This window comes from Chiloscyllium punctatum, chromosome 6 (genome assembly GCF_047496795.1).
Source record: "Chiloscyllium punctatum isolate Juve2018m chromosome 6, sChiPun1.3, whole genome shotgun sequence".
Classification (NCBI taxonomy): domain Eukaryota; kingdom Metazoa; phylum Chordata; class Chondrichthyes; order Orectolobiformes; family Hemiscylliidae; genus Chiloscyllium; species Chiloscyllium punctatum.
The window spans coordinates 55563375-55571025 of record NC_092744.1 but is presented as its reverse complement, the minus strand read 5'-3'; the positions used below and the strand labels follow the sequence as shown (position 1 = coordinate 55571025).

The 7651-nt window shown below is 41.7% G+C and overlaps 1 pseudogene; it reads right to left on the bottom strand.

Moving 5' to 3' along the window:
• Positions 1 to 971: 971 nt before the first annotated feature.
• Positions 972 to 1885, bottom strand: LOC140478423 (general transcription factor II-I repeat domain-containing protein 2A-like; annotated as a pseudogene).
• Positions 1886 to 7651: the final 5766 nt, after the last annotated feature.

The window sequence follows — 7651 nt, the reverse complement described above, 5'->3', positions numbered from 1 at the left end:
TTCTTCCACTTTCTGATAAACCTAGGAGATTGCTAAACTAAAAGTAAATATTCCAATGAGTATATTGCAATGAATACAGAGGACTGACTTCTTTTTGTGCAAAATACATGTCACTAATAATTGATGACTATATGTTAAAGTATTTATTAGATTTTTAAGACAGTAAAACAGGGGTGGGCAATTAATTCTTCCAAGGGGCTACATGAGAAACCTGAGTTGTGTTGCAGGGCCGAACCAACAATGAGTTGAACATAATTCTGCTCAGTATTAATTTTCTCCCATTGTAAAAAGTACTAAATTATATAGTTTTGCACTGAAACTTACAATCAAAAGAATAAGGATATTCTGTTATAATAAAGATATGAAATTGTGGAGTAGGTCAAATATAGAAGAAGTAAACAGTAAAAAACAATAATTTCAATATTTCATTTTATTTTTAACATGTTAATCTCACAAACCAATAATGAAAAGTTGTTTCATTATTGTTCAGTATTACAAACAACAAACAACTCTATACAAAAAGCAAAAGGTGCTTTTGATGTTTTTCAGTTTATTTTACTTGTTTAGTGAGAAAAATCCAGTCTGTTTTGGGCTTGAACAAGTACAATGAAATCTGGGTGAATGTCTGAGGTTAAAATGCAAAGGACAGCTGAGAGGTGATCATCAGTGATAGAGGATCTGTATTTGGATTTGTTGAACTTCATCACTGAGAATGTCTGTTCGCATACATAGGTAGATCCAAAGAGGACTAGAACCTTCTGAGCATGCCTCCTCATGTGTGGAAAGTTCTCCTCTTTGAGGGAAGAGTAAAAATCAAGCAGTGAGACTGACCTAAAGTACTCTGCCAGAAGTGTGTCAGACTGCAGGTCAATGAGTTCAAGCTGAACATCACTAGGTGCATTCTCCACATTGCATGTAAATGGGGAAAACATCATGTGCATTTCATTCTCAACCATTTCAAAGTCTTGAAATCACCTTGAGAATTCACCATGCAGTGCTTCTAACAAAGATGAGTACCTGTGGATGTAATCAGCTGAAGGTGCGGCTTCCTTCAGTGTTGGTAAGTAGGAGAGAATGTTGTCCTCCATTTGGCTTGAGAGAAGCTGCAACTTTCTCATAAAAGCCTTCCCCAAGTTGTACATTTCATGCACAAAAAGGCCCTTACATTGCAGTTTCACATTTAGTTCATTCATAAGTGCAGTCACATCAACAGCAAAACCAAGGTCTGCAATCCAGTCTGCATCTGAAAGCTGTGGAATGCCATTCCCTTTCTTCACACAAAAATCTTGACTCTCTTCTCTCAGGTCCCATACACTTTTCAGCATTTTTCCCAGGCTGAGCCACCTGACAGCTATGTGTGGTAGCCTATGTCACGATGTTCAGTCTCATTTTCCTCCAAAAGTGCAACAAATTGCCTGTGATTCAAAGCTCTTGCCCTGATGAAGTTAACTATTTTAGTTACAACATCAACCACATGGTTAATTTTTAACACTGACTAACACAACACTTCCTGATGTATAATACAATGCAAAAATACCAGTTTCTGTTCAGGGTCAATTTCTGTCACTTTATCCTGCATTCTCTTGAAGAGTCCAACATTTTTTCCCGTTAGATTTGGACAACCATCCGTTGTCACACCCACCAGCTTGTCCCATTTTAGTCCCAACGTGTCTAAACATGCATTTACCTCCTTGAACAAATCATTACCAGTTGTTGTTCCTTTCATTGACTGCATGGCTGCCAGCTTCTCCATGAAGATGAGTAGCTGGGCTGTGTCACATACGTCGCAGCTCTCATCCAAAGCCAAGGAAAAAAAGTCAAAGTTGACCGCTCTGTGCTGCAGCTGAAGCTCCAGATTTCTCGTGATGTCCCCAATCCTTCTCATTACAGTGCGTCGGGAGAGGGGCACATTTCAAATGCCTCCTTTTTCTCCAGGCATATTAGTTCTTCAGAGTCCAACAAGCACTCCTTAATAAACTCTCCATCAGAAAACAGTTCACTGTTTCTGGCGATTTTTTGGGATATGACATAACTTGTCTTGACAGCTGCATCTCTGGATATGTGAAGTTTAGTAAAAGGTCTTTGCTGGTTATGCAGCTTAGCTAGCAAAACATCTGACTTCCTTGCCCGCTCTCGATCAGACAAGTTGTTGTACTTCTCGGCGTGTTTGGTCACGTAGTGGCGATTCAAATTATAATCCTTGAACACAGCGACCTGTGCACCACAAACCAAGCACACGGCTTTACCTCCGATTTCTGTAAATAAATATCTAGCAGTCCATATCTTGTTAAAAACGCGGCATCCTGTATCAACCTTCCTTTTTTTGGCGTGAGCTGACATTTTGAGGGATAGCCAGCAAGGATCACTTTTAGCTGTTCACGCACGAACACACGCACAGACACGTGCATGTGCGTCCATACATAAATAAAAAAAGCATCCTTTTCAAAACAAAAGCAACACAGTTGTATTGCCTGCATGGTGTAAATACTTTTTCATTTATGTTCTAATTTAAGATTGACCTCATGCAGGTCGGACAGGAATGACCAAAGGGCCGGATATGGCCCGCTGGCTGTAAAATGCCAAGGTCTGCAGTAAAATGTGCTACTTCAGTTAATGAGGTAAGAAGTAGGTTCAGTGATGAACAGGCCTTACATAAGATTAAAGACCTCTTATTAATGTTACATTCTGTGTCAACTTAGGTCAACTTGTAGTTTGATGTCCCATTCCAGAACTTAAACACATAATGTATGACAACAATCTATTCAGTGCTAAGCATTTAACATTATCAGAGGAGTCATCTTTTAGACATAAAGGAAAATTCATGTTCCATCATCCGCCCATTTTGATAATCCAAGTTGATCATGAAAATCACAGAGCACTACTTCTGACCTTGTGATTATCCGATTGTTTCAACAACTTCAGAAAATATGTTGAATACTGTGGTATGGCCAATATTTATTCATATTCGTTCTGTCACCTGTAAGGGTTACATTGGAGATATTCTGCTTGAAGTGGGCAGCTGATGAATAATGCACATGAGTCTTAGCAAATACTTTCAATATACCAACAGTAGACAAATTAAACTGACACAGCCTCCACAGTATTTGGAGTTCCAGACTTTCATTGCCCTTTGCATTAAAAAGAAGTGCTTCTTGGTTTCATTTCAAAATGGTTTAGCTCTAATTTTAAAATTACTTTCCTGTATTCTTGATTCCTACAGTAAAAGACATTATACATGTCTGTCTGTGCTAACAAACCTTTTTGTTGAATCTACACTGCAACCCCTCCAAGCCCAACCTACTTTTCTGAAAGGTGGTGTCCAGAACAAATTCAATGATTCATAGAATCCTTATAGTGGGGAAGCAGGGTATTCAGCCCATTGTGTCCATACCAACCCTCCAAAGTGTACTATCCCCACCCTATCACACTGCATTTCCCATGGCTAAGCCACTTATCCTGCACATCCCTGGATAGTATGGGCAATTCAGTATGGCCAATCCACCTTACCTGCACTTCTTTGGATTGTGGGAGGAAACCAGACTACCCAGAGGAAAGCCACACAGAAACTCCACAGTCACCCAATGGCTAAATTGAACCTGAATTCCTCGTGCTATGTGGGCAGCAGTGCTAACAATTGTGCTACCATGCCACCCTCCACTGTGCCACCAGAATTAGAATTAGAATATCCTTTATTACCACGTCTACTCAAAGACACATGTACAGGAGTACAGTGATTTTATGCCATTAGACTTCGAGTCATAGACTCATAGAGATGTACAGCATGGAAACAGACCCTTCAGTCCAACTCATCCATGCCAACCAGATATCACAACCCAATCTAGTCCCACCTGCCAGCACCCGGCCCATATCCCTCTAAACCCTTCCTATTCATATACCCATCCAAATACCTCTTAAATGTTGCAATTGTACCAGCCTCCACCACATCCTCTGGCAGCACATTCCATACACGTACCACTCTCTGTGTGAAAAAGTTGCCCATTAGGTCTCTTTTATATCTTTCCCCTCTCACCCTAAACCTATGCCCTCTAGTTCTGAACTCCCTGACCCCAGGGAAAAGGCTTTGTCTATTTATCCTATCCATGCCCCTCATAATTTTGAACATCCTCTATAAGGTCACCCCTCAGCCTCTGACGCTCCAGGGAAAACAGCTCTGGCCTGTTCAGCCTCTCCCTATAGCTCAAATCCTCCAACACTGGCAACATCCTTGTAAATCTTTTCTGAACCCTTTCAAGATTTCCAAAATCTTTCCGATAGGAAGAAGACCAGAATTGCTCCCAATATTCCAACAGTGGCCTAACCAATGTCCTGTACAGCTGCAACATGACCTCCCAACTCCTGTACTCAATACTCTGACCAATAAAGGAAAGCGTACCAAATTCCTTGTTCACTGTCCTATCTACCTGCAACTCCACTTTCAAGGAGTTATGAACCTGCACCCCAAGGTCTCTTTGTTCAGCAACATTCCCGAGGACCTTACCATTAAGTGTATAAGTGCTGCTAAGGTTTGCTTTCCCAAAATGCAGCAACTCGCATTTACCTGAATTAAACTCCATCTGCCACTTCTCAGCCCATTGGCCCATTGGGTCCAGATCCTGTTGTAATCTGAGGTGATCCTCTTCGCTGTCCATACACCTCCAATTTTGTGTCACCTGCAAACTTACTAACTGTACCTCTTATGCTTGCATCCAAAATCATTTATATAAATGACAAAAAGTAGAGGACCAAGCACTGATCCTTCTGACACTCCACTGGTCACTGGCCTCTAGTCTGAAAAACAACCCTCCACCACCACCCTCTGTCTTCTACCTTTGAGCCAGTTCTGTATCCAAATGGCTAGTTCTCCCTGAATTCCATGAGATCTAACCTTGCTAATCGGTCTCCCATGGGGAACTTTGTTGAACACCTTACTGAAGTCCATATAGATCACATCTACTGCTCTGCCCTCATCAATCTTCTTTGTTACTTCTTCAAAAAACTCAACCAAGTTTGTGAGACATGATTTCCCACTCACAAAGCCATGTTGACAATCCCTAATCAGTCCTTGTCTTTCCAAATACACGTACATCCTGTCCCTCAGGATTCCCTCCAACAACTTGCCCGCCACTGAGGTCAGGCTCACCAGTCTATAGTTCCATGGCTTGTCTTTACCACCCTTCTTAAACAATGGCACCATGTATGCCAACCTCCAGTCTTCCGGCACCTCACCTGTGACTATCGATGATACAAATATCTCAGCAAGAAGCCAAGCAATCACTTCTCTAGCTTCGCACAGAGTTCTGGGTTACACCTGATCAGGTGCTGGGGATTTATCCACCTTTATGCATTTCAAGACATTCGTCACTTCCTCCTCTGTAATCTGGACATTTTGCAATATGTCATCATCTATTTCCTTACAGTTTATATCTTCCATATCCTTTTCCACAATAAATACTGATGCAAAATATTCATTTAGTATCTCCCCTATTTTCTGTGGCTCCACACAAAGGCCGCCTTGCTGATCTTTGAGGGGCCCTATTCTCTCCCTAGTTACCCTTTTGTCCTTAATATATTTGTAAAACCCTTTGGATTCTCCTTAATTCTATTTGCCAAAGATATCTCATGTCCCCTTTTTGCCCTCCTGCTTTCACTCTTAAGTATAGTCCTACTGCCTTTATACTCTTCTAAGGATTCACTCGATCTATCCTGTCTATACCTGACATATGCTTCCTTCTTTTTCTTAACCAAACAAACTCAATTTCTTTAGTCATCCAGCCTTCCCTTTCACCCTGACAGGAATATACTTTCTCTGGATTCTTGTTATCTCATTTCTGAAGGCTTCCCATTTTCCAGCCATCCCTTTACCTGCGAACATCTGCCTCCAATCAGCTTTCAAAAGTTCTTGCCTAATACCATCAAAATTGGCCTTTCTCCAATTTAGAACTTCAACTTTTAGATCTGGTCTATCCTTTTCCATCACTATTTTAAAATGAATAGAATTATCGTCGCTGACCCCAAAGTGCTCCCCCACTGACTGGGAGTCACCTGGCCTGTCTTATTTCCCAAGATTAGGTCAAGTTTTGTACCTTCTCTAGTAGGTACATCCACATACTGAATCAGAAAGTTTTCTTGTACGCACTTAACAAATTCCTTTCCATCTAAACCTTTAACACTATGGTAGTCCCAGTCTATGTTTGGAAAGTTAAAATCCCCTACCATAACTACACTATTATTCTTACAGATAACTGAGATCTCCTTACAAGTTTGTTTCTCAATTTCCCTCTGACTATTAGGGGGTCTATAATACAATCCCAATATTGTGATCATCCTTTTCTTATTTCTCAGTTCCACCCAAATAACTTCCCTGGATGTATTTCCAGGAATATCCGTCCTCAGCACAGCTGTAATGCTATCCCTTATCAAAAACGCCACTCCCCCTCCTCTCTTGCCTCTCTTTCTATCCTTCCTTTAGTATTTCTATCCTGGAACATTAAGCTACCAGTCCTGCCCATCCCTGCGCCATGTTTCTGTAATTGCTATAATATCCTAGTCCCATGTTCCTAACCATGCCCTGAGTTCATCTGCATTCCCTGTTCGGCCCCTTGCATTGAAATAAATGTAGTTTAATTTATTAGCCTTACCTTGTCCCTGCCTGCCCTGACTGTTTGTCTCACTTCTGCTCTCAACTGTACCAGTCTCAGATTGATCTCTTTCCTCACTATCTCCCTGGCTCCCAACCCCCAACCTTACTAGTTTAAATCCTCCCAAGCAGTTCTAGCAAATTTCCCTGCCAGTATATTAGTCCCCTTCCAATTTAGGTGCAATCCGTCCTTCTTGTACAAGCCACTTCTACCCCAAAAGAGATTCCACTGATCCAAAAATGTGAATCCTTCTCCCATACACTAGCTCCTCAGCCATGCATTCATCTGCTCTATCCTCCTATTCCTGCCCTCACTAGCTCGCAGCACTGGGAGTAATCCCGATATCACTACCCTTGAGGACCGCCTTTTTAAATTTCTGCCTAACTCTCTGTAATATCTCTTCAGAATCTCAACCTTTTCCCTTCCTATATCGTTGGTTCCTCTCCCCTGTGAGAACATTCTGCACCCTCTCTGAGACATCCTTGATCCTGGCACCAGGGAAATGACACACCATTCTGCTTTTTCTTTGCTGGCCACAGCAATGTCTGTCTGTACCTCAGACTACAGAATCCCCTCACACAATTGATCTCTTGGAAGCTGACGTACCCCTCGTTGCATTAGAGCCAGTCTCAATACCAGAAACTTGGCTGTTCGTGCTACATTCCCCTGAGAATCCATCACCCCCTATATTTTCCAAAACAGCATACCTGTTAGAAATAGGTACATCCACAAAGACTCCTGCCCTAGGTGCCTACCTGTCTTACTCTTCCTGGAGTTAACCCATCTACGTGACTGTGTCTGAGACTTTCCCCCCTTCCTATAACTGCCAACCATCACATACAGTTGCTGTTGCAAATTCCTCATCGCTTCTATCAGTCTCTCCAACAGATCCACTCGATCTGATAAGATTCGCATCCAACAGCATTTATGGCAGATATAATCTGCAGTAATCCTTAAACTCTCTTTGAACTCCCACATCTGACAAGAAGTACATATCACTGCAAAGGCCAATT